Below are 15,170 nucleotides of genomic sequence, written 5' to 3' on the forward strand. Positions count from 1 at the left end.
CTTATGTGTATCTCATAAACTCCTAAGGACTTTCCTGGAAAGATTTTAGACTAGCAAAGAAATATTTTCTTCATCAAAAATCCTTTCCAGTATTTATTTCCTTCCCAAGTAGACTGAGTTCTGTGTGTACTGGTTAATACTTTATAAGCTTGAGCTTGCATGCGGAACACATCAGAGGCTGTTTTATTTCCAGACATAGTTTTCCTGCAATTTTAATTGTTTGCCATGAGGAAAAAATGATTTCAGAGCTCAAACTACATTACCTACGAGAAGCCTCCCAGAGCTCTAATTACCAGAATCAGAACATAGGATTGCTACTTCAATTCTATTTTTCTCTAAAATATTTGCAAAATAACAAATTAAATAAAATTATGGCTAATGTTAATAACAATAAATTATTTAACAAATATGAAGGAGCACCTATGTTGAGCAGCTGCTATGTTAGGCATTGGGATGGTAACCAAAATGCATGAAACATTGTTTCCACTCCCCCAAGAATTTTACATGCAAGTGGGATGCAACATACCTCACTATGGAAAAAAAAATGAGACAGCAAAAAATAGTTTTAAAATTTTGAGCAGTTTAACCAAATGCAACCCAGTTAATTTACAACAGGTGCCTTCCTCTTTAAATTTAAAATGATAAAAGTCAGCTTCTCCCTCTAAACTTTAATAAGGCAAATAAATATTTCTTGGCTTTCATGAAGCCCTAGGAGCTTTAACTATGTAACAGTTCATTCACTAAGAATGTCTGTAGAGGAAGAAGGGTAGTCAGGTGGTACCAGCAATGGGAGTAGAATGAAGTCCCTGCTTTGGAGAGAGACAAGAGCTGGATGAAACAGCCACTGAAAGAAAGGAAAGGAAGGGGAGGCCAAAGAAAATACATGGCTTCTCTTAGTAGGGCCAAATCATGAGGCCCAATCCAGCCTTCCACCTTGACTTCCTCTCCTATTGTCTCTCAGGAGCCCTCTCCCTGTTCTAGTCAAAATAAATGTCTCTTCTCTGATGTAGAAGAATAAGAGTCCCCGACCCACACCCAATATCATGGCTCTCATCTACTGCATGTGAGCTCATTACTTTACTTATCAAAACAAAGATGTTCCTTTTTTTTTTTTTTTTTTTTGAGATGGAGTTTAGCTTTTATTGCCTAGACTGGAGTGCAGTGGCACGATCTCGGCTCACTGCAACCTCCATCTTCTGCTTTCAAGGGATTCTCCTGCCTCACCCACCCAAGTAGCTGGGATTACAGGTGCATGCCACCATGCCAGGCTAATTTTTGTATTTTTAGTAGAGAGGGGGTTTCACCATGTTAGCCAGGCTGGTCTCGAACTCCTGACGTCATGATCCACCTGCCTCAGCCTCCCAAAGTGCTGGGATTATAGGCGTGAGCCACCACACCTGGCCTAGATGTTCCCTTCTTAAAAGGAATCCTGATGTTAACTATTAAAATAATAAACTATATTACATATCTTCAAGCTTACATATATATATATATATATATATATAGTTGGACTTATCTTTATTTTTAAAATATTAGTGTATATTATTATAATTGTTAGGCTATGAACTCATTGAACAGGGCCATCTTAGTTTCCCCAGATCCTGAAGCAGTACACAGTAGGTGTTCAACACACTGTAATGTTACAATATTCCTTCCTCAGATGGGGGGTCTAGGAGTATACTAATTATCTGAATTTTATATGATCATTCTGCATAAATAATCATAGCCACAATAGCAGCTTTTATCTGAAGTCGTGTATTGATTAGGAGAAGGTTTCAGCTTGACCTCACCATAGAATATCAACTTTTCACTTCCTTTCTATAGAGTATTTTATACTATAGGAAAACAGACTCTAACACCTCTTCCAAAAATAATCCATAACATTTAATAGTTTATTCATAGTCACCATGAGGACTTTGACCTCTCATCTTTTATATCTATTTTTAATTGTGTTAGAGGCCACATTACCCTAATTTCCTTACAGAGTTCCCACTTAGACCAAAACCGTGAATACTGTAATTGTTAGGGATGATGAATTAGATGAAATAGACTATGCATTTTCAATTATTGCATTTAGTATTATTAGGGTAGACGGCCAACTATTACACTGTAAGAGATGAAAGTACAGCACAAATTGATGAGGAAATCATAATCTTAAAATTTTCAACAACAGGCTGGTATTGATTTTGATGTGAAAGTAAAAAGCTTACTTAATACATTTTTTGCTCAATTCACTATTGAGTGTACACCGGGAAAAATATCTTGCATTCTATGCCAACCCATTAAATCAAAATGAATGAGGGGGGCATTTTTGTTTTATTTTACTATTTATTTTACTTTACTTTACTTTGTTTTATTTTATATGTTTTTGAGACGGAGTCTTGCTCTGTCACCCAGGCTGGAGTGCAGTGGCGCAATCTCTGCTCACCGCAACCTCCGCCTCCTGGGTTCAAGCGATTCTCCTGCCTTAGCCTCTCGAGTAGCTGGGATTACAGACACGCGCCACCAGGCCCAGCTAATTTTTGTATTTTTAGTAGAGACGGGCTTTCACCATGTTGACAAGGCTGGTCTTGAACTGCTGACCTCGTTATCTGCCCACCTCAGCCTCCCAAAGTTCTGGGATTACAGGTGTGAGCCACCGCGCCCGGCCCATCTTTTTTACTTACACTGCACTGTAGATAACTCCCAATTCCTGATGATAGCCAGCTACAGGAGCAATTCATCACCAACATCATTTTATCATCAAGTTCTTTCATATCTGATAAAACCTATTCCTTTCTGACATATGTAAATTTCAAATGAGTGCTACAGATAAAAATTGTTAAATAAGTGGCTATAATGTGATTCCAAAAACAAAAGGCATCCACTCACTGTACTTTATTATCTAATTACATGATCATTCTGTTAAACTTCAAGCAATGTATTTGAAATAAGAAAGTGCAGACATTGTCCATCTCAATTTCATAAATGTTGTATCATATATCCAATGTATATCACTTTAAATTTTTTCAACCTGCATATTTCAAGACAGCTGCTACATAGTACTTTAATATTTCCTGTTTTATATATTAATATGCAGCTGAATCTGATTTGGTTACAACTTCTCAGTGAAAAGATGTTCATCTACTTAAACATCAGTTTTATTTCAACAGAATGGCACTTGACATAGAATATTTCCTTTTTCTGTACTACTTTTTCCAGTTGCATTTTATATCAGTATGCTTCCCATTAAGACAACAAATATATACATAAAACCAACACATATGAGTAAGAGGTATAAATGCAGTCAATTAGCCAGATGTTTGGAATCATGGACACAAACACCAGAAGCATTATAAAACCTACAGGAATGGTAATGCTTGACAGGATATGGGAGAAGTATTTTTTAAGAAAACCTTATAAGCATAGTACAAAGATGACAAAGACACAATTATAGCCCACTGCAGCCCTGAACTCCTGGGATCAAGCGATCCCCCTGGCTTAGCCTCCCAAGTAGCTGGGTAATACAGGTACATGCCACCATGCACAACTAACTTTTTTTTTTTTTTTTTTGATAGAGATGGGGTATCACTCTGTTGACCAGGCTGATCTAAAACTCCTGGCCTCGAGTAATCACTGTGCCTCAACCTCCCAAAGTATTGAGATTATAGGCATGAGCCACTGTGCCTGGTCATATTGTTTTCTGCAATGGAACTTACCTCCTCTCTCTCATGCTTCTGTAGCACCAAGTATCAGAAAACATAATCTAGTCATTTCTAGATAAACTTACATCTTTCTGATTTTCCTCAGTAATTTCTGCATATGCTCGTCTAAGAATTCATGACTTCTCATCCTTCTCTTCCCTAAGGTGGAGGGTTACATGGTGAGGGAAGTTCACACAGCAGCCGCATGGTATCGGTGAAAGGCATTGGACCTGTAGCACTCTGCTTTGGCACCTGTCGAGTCTCTAGTCAACAGCATTTGTGTAATCGGGTTTTCAGTGAACTATCTGTAGTCTCAGTAGTCTCTAATCATGTATTCCATACTACCATTCCTGGCTTCTTCTCAACATTACTGTGAGGTCCTTTAAAGCACTGGTCTTGCATCCAGCTCCCTTGTTCTGCCCAAAGGTGCAAGAAGTCTCAACTGCCTTCCTGGGCCCATAGGAGCCTGCTAACTATCTTCTACCTGCTTTATCTACAGACGCCTCTCATATGGTTAACCATGTCCATCTAAGTGATACTATGTCATTCAATATGGGACACACCCATGAGATTGTTGCTTCACAGAATTCCAGAAGCAGGCTGTGCAGCCATTCCAATTCTGCCACCAGCACACTATCGTCAGACAGGGGCCTTAGATAAGGCTTGCCATCCCCTGGCTTTCACCTAGAGAGTGAAGCACAAATCCCCAATGCTCAAATCTTCAACTAAAGGGAGCTTCTATCATTATCCCTGGTCTCAGGCTGTAGAGGAAAGAAAGGCAGAACACAGGGCTGCCATGTCTAATGAATCTTGTTTCAACTCCCCTTCTAACCAAGGCAACACTTATTTAATAATGTGATGAGATCATCTCACTCTTTGGCTAATTTCTTTCCAATCTGTTGTTAAAAGTTAAAATAAAAATAAATGTATGCACTGATATCTTCAGAGCTTTATTTTAAAAACTCAAAGCCTTTTCTATTTCATATAGCTCAGCTGCTTGAAATACACTATCTTGTGTGTCAAGACTATTAAGCCAACTAGAAGTTTCAGGAGCCTACTTAGAACTCAGAAAAAAGGAATTTAACTTTTCTTTATTGCATTAACACTCTTTGAAAAAACATTGTAATGGCAATAAGGTTCAGTCCAGTTCAGTGGGAAAAGGGCTATGGGTATTGAAAACATATACAGACTACATATATACATAAATATACACATACACAAAAAAGGACTTTCTCAGAATATACAACTTCATATATCAAAAGACTATCTTTATACATTTTTATGATAGAATCCATAAACGTAGCTATACATGTTACATAAGTTATGAATAGAAAACACTGGTTTTATCCACATATTTCTTCTTTCTTGTTCTTCTGTCTTCTGAAAACATTTGAAATATCAACTATAGCTGCCTACATAGGGTCCTCCGACAGAATATTAGGTGATAAAATGGTATAAGGAGACATATAATTGAAGTGGTAAGAACAGATATTATTCAGAGAGAATGTAAAATCAATAAAGGGTAGAACATCGAGCTTTATATTTCGGAATAATGGGGACAGAATAACTCTGATACCAAAAATGAAAAAAGATACCAGGAAAAAACTATGGAACCTTATTTATAAATATAGGTACAAATTTTCCAAATAAGATCTTGATAAATCCAGCTGAATAGTTAAAAATATGACCAAATAAGATTTAATCCAGGAATGTAAGACAGGTAAATTTAAAGATATCTATTAAGGTAACCTATTTACTATATTAACAGATAAATACAGAACATACATATTACCATCTTGATTGATACCTAGTATGAAAGGCCAAAGTACTTGAAAATCTGATTTCCACCTAAGGTAAACAAACAGCAACCAACAACGAAAATAAACCTCTTGACCAACTAGAAATAGACAGGAAAAAATTTATTTGAAACCATATGAGGCGCCTAAGGGAAATATTACATTAAATGATAAATACCAGAAGGATGCCCATGAAAGTCGAGAGGGAGGAGAGGTTCTAGTCAACAAAGAAAAAAAATTGAGATGTATAAGGCTTTAAAAAAAAAAGAAAATGTGTTATTTTGAATAATATGACTACCTAGAAACACACAGGCAATAAACTGAAAAATATAAATAAGAATGTTTTGAAATGTGGTTGGAATCAAGATCAACATTAATGGCCTTCTTATACACAGAAATAAGCAATTGGAAGACTTATTGGAAAGAATATTTTTTAACAATAACAAAAAAATATGGAAAACCTAGAAATAAACCTAAGAAGAAACGTGCAAAGTTTATATGAAGACAACTATAAAATTTAACCAAAAGGAAAGACAAGAAGTTCTGTAAAATCAAGATATGCCATTCATTCAACAAAAAATTAAATCCCTACCCTATACTGAACTCCAATCTCAACAGAATAAACACAACTGTATAGGTACTAGAATAAAATATGAGAAAATAAAGAGAAAGTGAAGGATCTGAAAAGGATACTACTGGGAAACGTACTAATGAATTTAGTTTCTCCCAAGCTAATCTTTAGCAGCAGCATCCATGAAAAACTTTTATGAATGTCCAATTTATAATACAGTACTCTAAAACTGACAGTTTTTATTGAATATAAAGAACAATGGTTGCCTGTGAAAAGTGAAATTAAATTTTCTTCTTAAAAGTTCCTTTATTTTTTACAATGTACACGGAATTTTTTAAAAATCAAAACGAAATAAATTTTTAAAAGTTAAAAATATAATGTACATAATAATACTAATGCATGAAATAAGTTTGGTGAAATACTTTTCTTATATAAATTAATTATGAAAATTAGTAATTTATACACTATAAATCTTTAACCAGATACTGTATAAATAAAAAGTGTTACTACTCTTCAAAACTTTTTCAATGTAAATTGTAATATTGGGCTTTATTACTTAATGTATAGAATCTGTGTATATCCTCTTAATTAGTAATTTGAGATATTTTTTCAAAATTTCTTTTCTTCAGTTATTCTCATAAATACCCACCAGTTTTAAAAGCAATTTTGAAAACTTCTACTCAAAACAGAAAAACAATAAAAAACAGGGAAAAAATAGAATAGAAAAACCTTCTGCTCATTCATAAGATGTACAGAAATGTTCATGAGTAATCTTTTAAATGTTCATCTCTATATCAAATGTAATTTATTTTCTACTTTCTGAGCAATGATCCAAACATATTTGAAGATATTTTTTTAACTAAGGAGAACAAACAATGTAATCTATTTTAATTTTGCTTCATATTTCAAAGGTTTGTGTTTAAGCTTTATTAATAGTGCTCTTTAAGTTATTTTCCTACCAATAAGTCTTTAATTACATGTATCTGAAAATACAAAGGCTAATTCTGTTAGAAAACTTAATGATTCTTAAAATATTTGCTTTCATGAGTATATGATTATCTGAAAAACAAACTCCAAAGGGCAATAATTAAGCAACATGGGGTTCCACATAGGCAGAATTTAGAAAATTAAACTAATTTTCTATTTAATTTAAACATTAAATTTAAATTTAGAAAACTAAACATACACCATATATATATACACACAGAAAACTTCATATTGAATAAAATATAATCAGCTATAAAGTAGATTCATAGACTCAGATTCCTTTTAGACTAGCAAATTTGACTCATTCAGCATGTTCAGATGCAATTGGCCCACTGTACCCATGGGTTCCTCATCTGCGGATTCAAGCAACCAACGATTGAAAATATTCAAAAAAAAATTGCATCTCTTAACATGTATAGACTTTTTGTTCTTGTCATTATTCCCCAAACAATATAGTATAATAACTATTTATATAGTATTTAAATTCTATTAGGAAATATATGTAATCTAGAGGTGACTTTAAGTATAAGAAAGGATCTAAATAGGTTATAAGCAAATACTACACTATGTTATATCAGGGATTTGAGCATCCTAGGATTCTGGTATCCAAGGGAGGTCCTAGACCAGTCCCTCACAGATACCGAGGAATGATGCAACCCCTCATTCAATGTCAAATCCCAATTGTACACTTTTTAGTGTAGCATTGAAAAGTTTTAGGAGAATTCTCATATAAACAATGCTATCAAGTTAAACTTCTAGATAAACTGAAATAAAACTGGTTTTTAAAAAAAGAGAGAAAGAATTGACAATTTTACAGTTATTTTTAGTCATAAGATTTTAAAAGCATATATAGGCTGGGCTCGGTGGCTCACGCCTGTAATCCCAGCACTTTGGGAGGCTGAGGTAGGCGGATCACCTAAGGTCAAGAGTTCAAGACTAGCCTGGCCAACATGGTGAAACCCTATCTCCACTAAAAATACAAAAATTAGCCAGGCATGGTGATGGGCACCTGTAATCCCAACTACTCAGGAGGCTGAGGCAGGAGAATCGCTTGAACCCAGGAAGTTGCAGTGAGCCTGAGATGGTGCGACTGCACTCCAGCCTGGGCAACAAGAGTGAAACTCTGTCTCAAAAAAAAGCATATATATACAAGCTACAAGATTACTATCAACTGGTATACTAATTTATAAACTACAAACTTATCTTTGCCCTAGGATTAATCACTAACCACTTCAAGAAGGAATGTGGACATAGACTGGCCCACTGGAGCATTTAAAGTTTTTTGGCTAAATACACACATCTGTGTTGTTCTTTTCAAACCGTCAAGATACAAACCCCATTTAAAACCTATTTTTAAATACCATGCAGCAATGATTCCTTAGAGGCAGCAACTTTAGATGATGCTTAAACAATGAATTTTTTTTCCAACAATAACAATTTTCTGTAAATTCATTTACAAAACCTCAGCACACAGCATGAGGCATACTTTCCTGGTAAGCAACTATAAAGTAGAATTAACTATCCTCAAATGACTATGAAATTAAGTCAGCCATATCAGATTAAGATGACCATAAACACAGTTAAAAACATGCCAATTTACATAGCCCCCAACCATGTTTCATTGCCACATTAAAAACCCTTCAGATGCTGGTCTGTCCTTTTACAACTCATAACAGTGTCAACTGAATTAACTTGTTTTGTCTGAATGTTGCACTTTGTTTTTTCATTTATATAGCTGGGAACATTCATGAGCTCTAGTTATTATGTCTGAATATTTTTATTAAACAGAATAAAATAATCAAATCCATCAAACTGTACTCTCTTAGCCCTAAGCAACATGAGTCATCATGAAGAAATTATTGATATACAGATGATATAGATATAGATATAGATATAGATATAGATATAGATATATGCTGTTATCTATTTCTATCTGGTACTTTTGACCATGTGGGGCATGCCCATCTTCCCATGAGCATAGAAACTGAAGGTAACCCAAGGGCACTAGCCAGCTTTGGAATTACTGCTACAATGCCTCTTACACCACACCCACCACACTCCCATACTCTGATTTCTGCAAGCCACAGAAAGCCAAGGTTTTAACCCTAGGGCATTCTGGACTCTTTTGATACCCTATCTCAGAGTAGAAACCCAATCTTTGTACTGGGCTGTCAACCATTTACTTTTTAGATTCAGAGTACATAATCATTTGGCTTGTTTTTGCTATACCCTCTGGGTGCCTCACACTCTAGAATGAACTATTTGATTTGTTGACATCTGGTATGTTTGGATTTCCCTTCCTTTCTGGACTACTCTTTCACGTTTCCTCACCTACCCCACAGCTTCAGATGCATTATCTTTCTACCCTCTATTCTCAGCTCCGCAATGACCAGGATATAACCAGGAATTGAGGATAAATTATTTACTCCACTTGTTACTTAGGCAACCCCGAAACATTAATGAAAGCATCTTTTGCCATCATGTATTATATAGAATCTTCAGTAAGCAGCAATGCATAACAAGACAAAAGTGACTGATTCTGACCTACCTAAGGAAAAAAATCACATTATCTTGTGATTGTCTTGGCTTCTTCCATAACACAGTAATCTTTGGTTACCATAATGCCTAAGCTCAATTAGAAGTCAGAAACCCCAAAGTATCCACACCAGGCAGCAAAGCAAGAATAATCAAGATTGACATATGTCAACATACATATAGTTGCACTGAAAGCCTCCCTTAACCAATTCACTAGATAACCCCACCCCCAAAAGAACTATGCATGGGTGAAATTTCCATAGTTTTTGCACTAAAAGTCTTCCTGTGGCTGCTAGAAATCACCAGTATGACTGTTCTGTTGATCTTATGCTGTTATAGCAACCAAGGGAGACAACTGGAAATGGGAGAAAGTCTCTTTTAGACTGATGAAAATTAACAAGGGACAGAAATCAAGATAGTAAAAGAAGGAGAAGGTGCTGTGATTTAGCCAGAGATAATCATTGTCGACATACTATTATATTTCATTTTAGATCTTTTTCCTAGGTGTGCAGATTAGTGTACTCAACTCCATTTCAGTTGTGTTCTTTAATGCATGCTAAGTTAGATAGCTAGAACAATAGCTAAGCTAGAAAGCTAAAGTTTATTTCCTAGACTTCCTGACAGTTAGATGTTGGCACATCACCTAGCTCTTGCCAAGCAGATACACTGGCATTACTTTGGAAGGCAAGGTTAACACAGTGAGACAGAGGCCGGATGCTGTTGCCTCTGCTGTTTTTACTGGCAAGGTCAGTGATACAAAAATTTGATTTTTCTGCAACGTAGATCTGAATGTCCAAACTCTACTTTCATGAAGACAAAAGCTAGGGCCAGGGCATCCATGTGAGGTGGCCTCCTAATTCTCCAGGTTCTTTTTTTAATGAGACAGAGTCTCTCTCTGTCACCCAGGCTGGAGTGCAGTGGCGTAATCTCAGCTCACTGCAACTTCCGCCTCCCAGGTTCAACAGATTCTCCTGCCTCAGCCTCCCGAGTAGCTGGGATTATAGGCGACCGCCACCACTCCTGGCTAATTTTTGTATTTTTAGTAGAGATGGGGTTTCACCATATTGGCCCATCTGGTCTGGAACTCCTGACCTCATGTAATCCACCTGCCTCAGCCTCCCAAAGTGCTGGAATTACAGACGTAAGCCACCGTGCCCGGCCTCTCCAGGTTCATAAACACCACAGAAATTGCAGCTTCCTTAGCCACGTATAAAATGGGCAGCCACTACTCCAAGCAGAAACATGCTCATTGGTTGTTAAGCAAGAAATAAACTTTCATTGTGTTTGAACCATTATGCATATGTTAATCTCTTTGTTACATAAGCTAGTGGTTACCCTAACTGTTAAAGAGTCCAATAAATATTTATTGAATGAATGTTAAAGAAAAGGAAATAAATGCAAGAAGGAGGAGGATGGAGGGTGGGAAAGATGGTGAAAGATAAATAGATGGTTAAGGATCTTGATTTTTTAAAGAATTAATGGGATAAATGTTCTCTTGGAGTACAGAATTATTTCATACTATTACAATTACTAAATTAATAATAACCTATTTGAATTTCTTTTCTATTGGTTTTTCAGTATAACATCTGTTCACAATTCCTATCCTGTTGAAATTTATACTCTAATCCACTCCATAAATTTTAAAAAATGATTTCGGTTTCTGATTACAATTTTGCCATAATGTAATTACAAATCCAAAAGTAAGGGAAAGTCCTCCATAATACATGAAGCTAAAATCAAATACAGACATCAACATAATACATATGCAAAAACTAGATTTCCATTTTATTACATGCATACTAATTATTAAAATGTAACACTTTTGATAATATTTTAAAGCAGTGTCCCCATAGTGTGCTCTGAAGATGCCACTCTGATGGTCCCCATGAACCTTGCAGGGGGTCCATAAGGCCTCCCTTTCCCAAGTACATATCTGTGTGAGGGAAGATTGTTTTCATACATACTCCAAGTCAAATAACATTACACAACATATTGAATGCAAAAACAGATATGAGAATCCACCTGTTTGTATTAGGCCAGATATTAAAGAGATTTACGAAAATGTAAAACAGGCCTGGGGCACAGTGGCTCTTGCCTGTAATCCCAGCACTTTTGGAAGCTGAAGTAGAAGGATTGCTTGAACCCAGGAGTTTGAGACCAGCCTGGGCAACATAGCAAGACCTCATCTCTACAAAAAATAAAAAAAAATTAGTCAAGCATGGCGGCACATATTTATAGTCCCAGCTACTTGGGATGCTGAGGCAGGAGAATCAGTTGAGCCCAGGAGGTCAAGGCTGCAGTGAGCTATGATCATGCTGCTGCACCATAGCCTGGGCGACAGAGCGATACCTTGTTTCAAAAAAACAAACAAAAAACAAAGCAAAAGTAAAATAGTGCCCTCTTCTCACTAAATGTTTTTGTTTTGAAATATATAGTAATTTTTCATAAAACTGTCTTATTTATGTTGATACATAATATTTTTATTTTTAAATGATGAATATATATTTTAAATTTCCTCAATCTTAATTTCCAATATGCTAAATATTGATAAAACTAACCCACAGAACAGAAGCTCTTTAGGGTCCTAAATTTTTAAGAGTTTAATGAACCATAAATAAATTAGTGAAAATCCTGTAACAATGCCAGGATTCCTTTTATTAATAGTAAACAATAAACTATATTTAAATATAGCCAATTTTCTATATGTACAAAATGCTAGGCAGCCTTCCTATTGCTGTAGTAGAAATAACATGGCATTGAACACATAGGTTTAAATACCAGTTTCATAACTTATTAGCTGTGTGGGCATCTGGTCCCTATTATTCTCACTGCCACCATTACAACAAACTCAACGTTATGCATATCAAAACTAAAATTGTTGCATTTTGCAAGCATTCTTGAACATTTAATTGTGCAGGATTATAGAGAGTAATTTATGTATAATTATATACACTTACTAATTCAATTATCTGGGAATATATTTTAGCTAACTCACTATTCAGAGTTATACTTTCTATAGTAGCAGTTGCAGCATAACTGAATATTCTTAAAGCAAGCAATTAATAAACTCCAACATAAAATTTTTCCTTGCCAAATTATATCTGTCTTGTTCTATGGAAACTCAACAAAATACTTAACTTGTTCAAGGGCCTATGTTGATCCAAAGATTTCCCTTCAGGAAAATGCTGGTGCTGCCTAGGGATACTAGTACCTTTCAATAAAAAAAGCGTTCAACTAAGAGAGCTGTCCAGGCCACTCATCTTTGATAACAGAAGTTCAACTTAATCGTAACCTGTATGTCAGGCATCCAAAACCTAGGAAACTACTCTTCATTACTAACAAGATAATAACCTTTCAGTAGGTATGATCCCAATTCTTTTTCTCATCTACATTTTACAAAATGGCTTGTTGAAGAAAGTTAGGTTCTAAGAAGGAAGCTCTAAAACAATAGTCTTCATTTTTTTCCTCTCATATTTCTAAAAGAATTTTCTAAAAATACACAACATACATTTTCAGTTGACATGTAAAAATTTTCACCATGAATTTAAATGATTGCAAAGGCTATAATTTCCAGCATGTTACAAATACTGCCATTTTTATATAAAACTGTTATATCACTCTTTTAAGGGTACCAAAGAAATCTAACTTCCACAGTAATCTGATATACACCAGCAACCATTTTATTAAAAAAAAATTCAAGAGTTAGAAAATTTATATACACTCTTTTGCTTAAACTCATTTCCAGTTATCTCCCCATAGGATTTTACCCTAATGTAATCGTTTTTATTTCTAAAAGTTTTTAACTGATCCTCTATCATACTTCTCTTCAATAAAAATGTACCTTAAAATTGAACTTTTAAATTGTGTTTAATTTTCTAAAACTGTAATGTTCAAACTAAGAAATATATGGAAATGTATTTCTTAATGAGAAGGGCTAGATTTTTTTCTTTTTTAAAATAGTTTATAGGCCTCTGAATGAATGTTACTCATTGCTAGTATAATGTTTCACATCAATTTTTTTCTATTTTTTATTTTCTCTGTTTATGAAAGAATGAAATTGTTCACTAAGTAGATGAGAAGGATGTTTTGTTATGGCAATGTTACTGAATCCTTCAAAATCACATAGCTTATTAAAAATATTTGATGTGTCAAAACTATCAGCTGTTAACTCAATTACATCTTCCTTAAGTTTGTTGAAACTGAAGAATTAGAAACCATATGAGTTGCAAAAGGATTTGTTACCTTGAGTTTAGGTCATTCACTTTTTCAATACCAATACCAATACCAATACCAATACCAATACTTCTAACTACTCCTCTGCTATCATGATGCAAGGGAACTTTCCATCCTGGAGAAGTGTACAAAGAGAAGATCTGGGAGGGGTGAGAAGTCTGCCTTACTTGTTGTAACATGAGTCAAGAGCAATTCTGAAAGGGGAGTTAGGAAAGGAAAAGCTGCTTTCACTTTCTCAGGAGGACCAATTTTCGGACAGACTATGGAAACTGAGGACTTAGATTTCTTCAAAATCAACTGTATGCAACCTTGGCAAACAATCATGTACAAATTTGAAGACCTCAAATCTAAGGGACACTATTCCTTCGCTACTCCAAGTGTTTTAAATCCCTTCTCTCTGTCTCTTTTTTTCATACACACATGAATGCAAGCCAAAGCCCATTCACAGAAAGCAATCATATGAGGCACATCTTTGCATTTATTATAAAATTATTGTTGGTGCCACAATAATCACAATACTGAATAAGCTCTAAATCCTTGCTACTCAAAGTATGGCCCTCAGGACAAGAGCATAAAGCATCATAACCCTGTTAGAAATGTGGAATTTGGGGCCCCATTCCAAACATACTGAATCAGAATCTGATTTTAACAAAATCTCCAAGTGATCCCTATGCAGATAAAAGTTTGAGAAGCACGGACCTAAGAAGCAGAGAAATAATTTTTAAAAATGTAGTTTGTAAAAAACATACCTCTTGTAGAAATAATATTTCCTTTTTGATCATAATAAAGTAACCCTCATGTTTCCATTTTTGTCAATCTTACTAGCGCCGGCCAGTGTATTTCCTAAGTCCGTTAAGGCTTGAAGTAAAAAATATATTGGAAATGTATCCCTTCCTCATTATCCTGGATTTCTGGAGTGTTAGTCTAGCTGATTTCTCTGCCTACAGTCTTTCCCCACTTCAATCCATCCTCTGCACAGCTGCAAGAGTAGAATTTATATAACAAATCTAATCATGGGACTCTCCTGTTTTAAAACCTTCAAGGTATCTCCAAATTAAAATACAAGCATATAAGGACAAGATTACCTGATCCCTATTGACCTCTCTAGCCTGATCTCCCAACCACCTCCCATTTTCTCCTGTACTTATTCTTTTAGCTCCCTGTACACACCACGTGGTTTTATGCATTACCTTTCCATCATGTTGTCCCTTACCAGAATATCTATTCCCTATTTATTGCCTAGCTGATTCTTACCTGTGCTTAAAAGTTCGATTCAGTAATCTTCTTTTCCAGAAAACTTACATGTAAGATCCCCCCCCCCACCACACACACACACGTACCCCTTCATACACATACAATGGGCAA

At 35.3% G+C, this 15,170-nt stretch overlaps 1 protein-coding gene across 9 annotated transcripts in view; it reads right to left on the bottom strand.

The window, feature by feature from the left end:
* IMMP2L (inner mitochondrial membrane peptidase subunit 2) overlaps window positions 1-15,170 on the bottom strand; it is an 886,329-nt gene that overhangs the window by 698,431 nt on the left and 172,728 nt on the right. The gene's annotated exons all lie outside the window — the stretch shown is intronic.

The sequence above is a fragment of the Symphalangus syndactylus genome, chromosome 6, assembly GCF_028878055.3.
Source record: "Symphalangus syndactylus isolate Jambi chromosome 6, NHGRI_mSymSyn1-v2.1_pri, whole genome shotgun sequence".
Taxonomy (NCBI): domain Eukaryota; kingdom Metazoa; phylum Chordata; class Mammalia; order Primates; family Hylobatidae; genus Symphalangus; species Symphalangus syndactylus.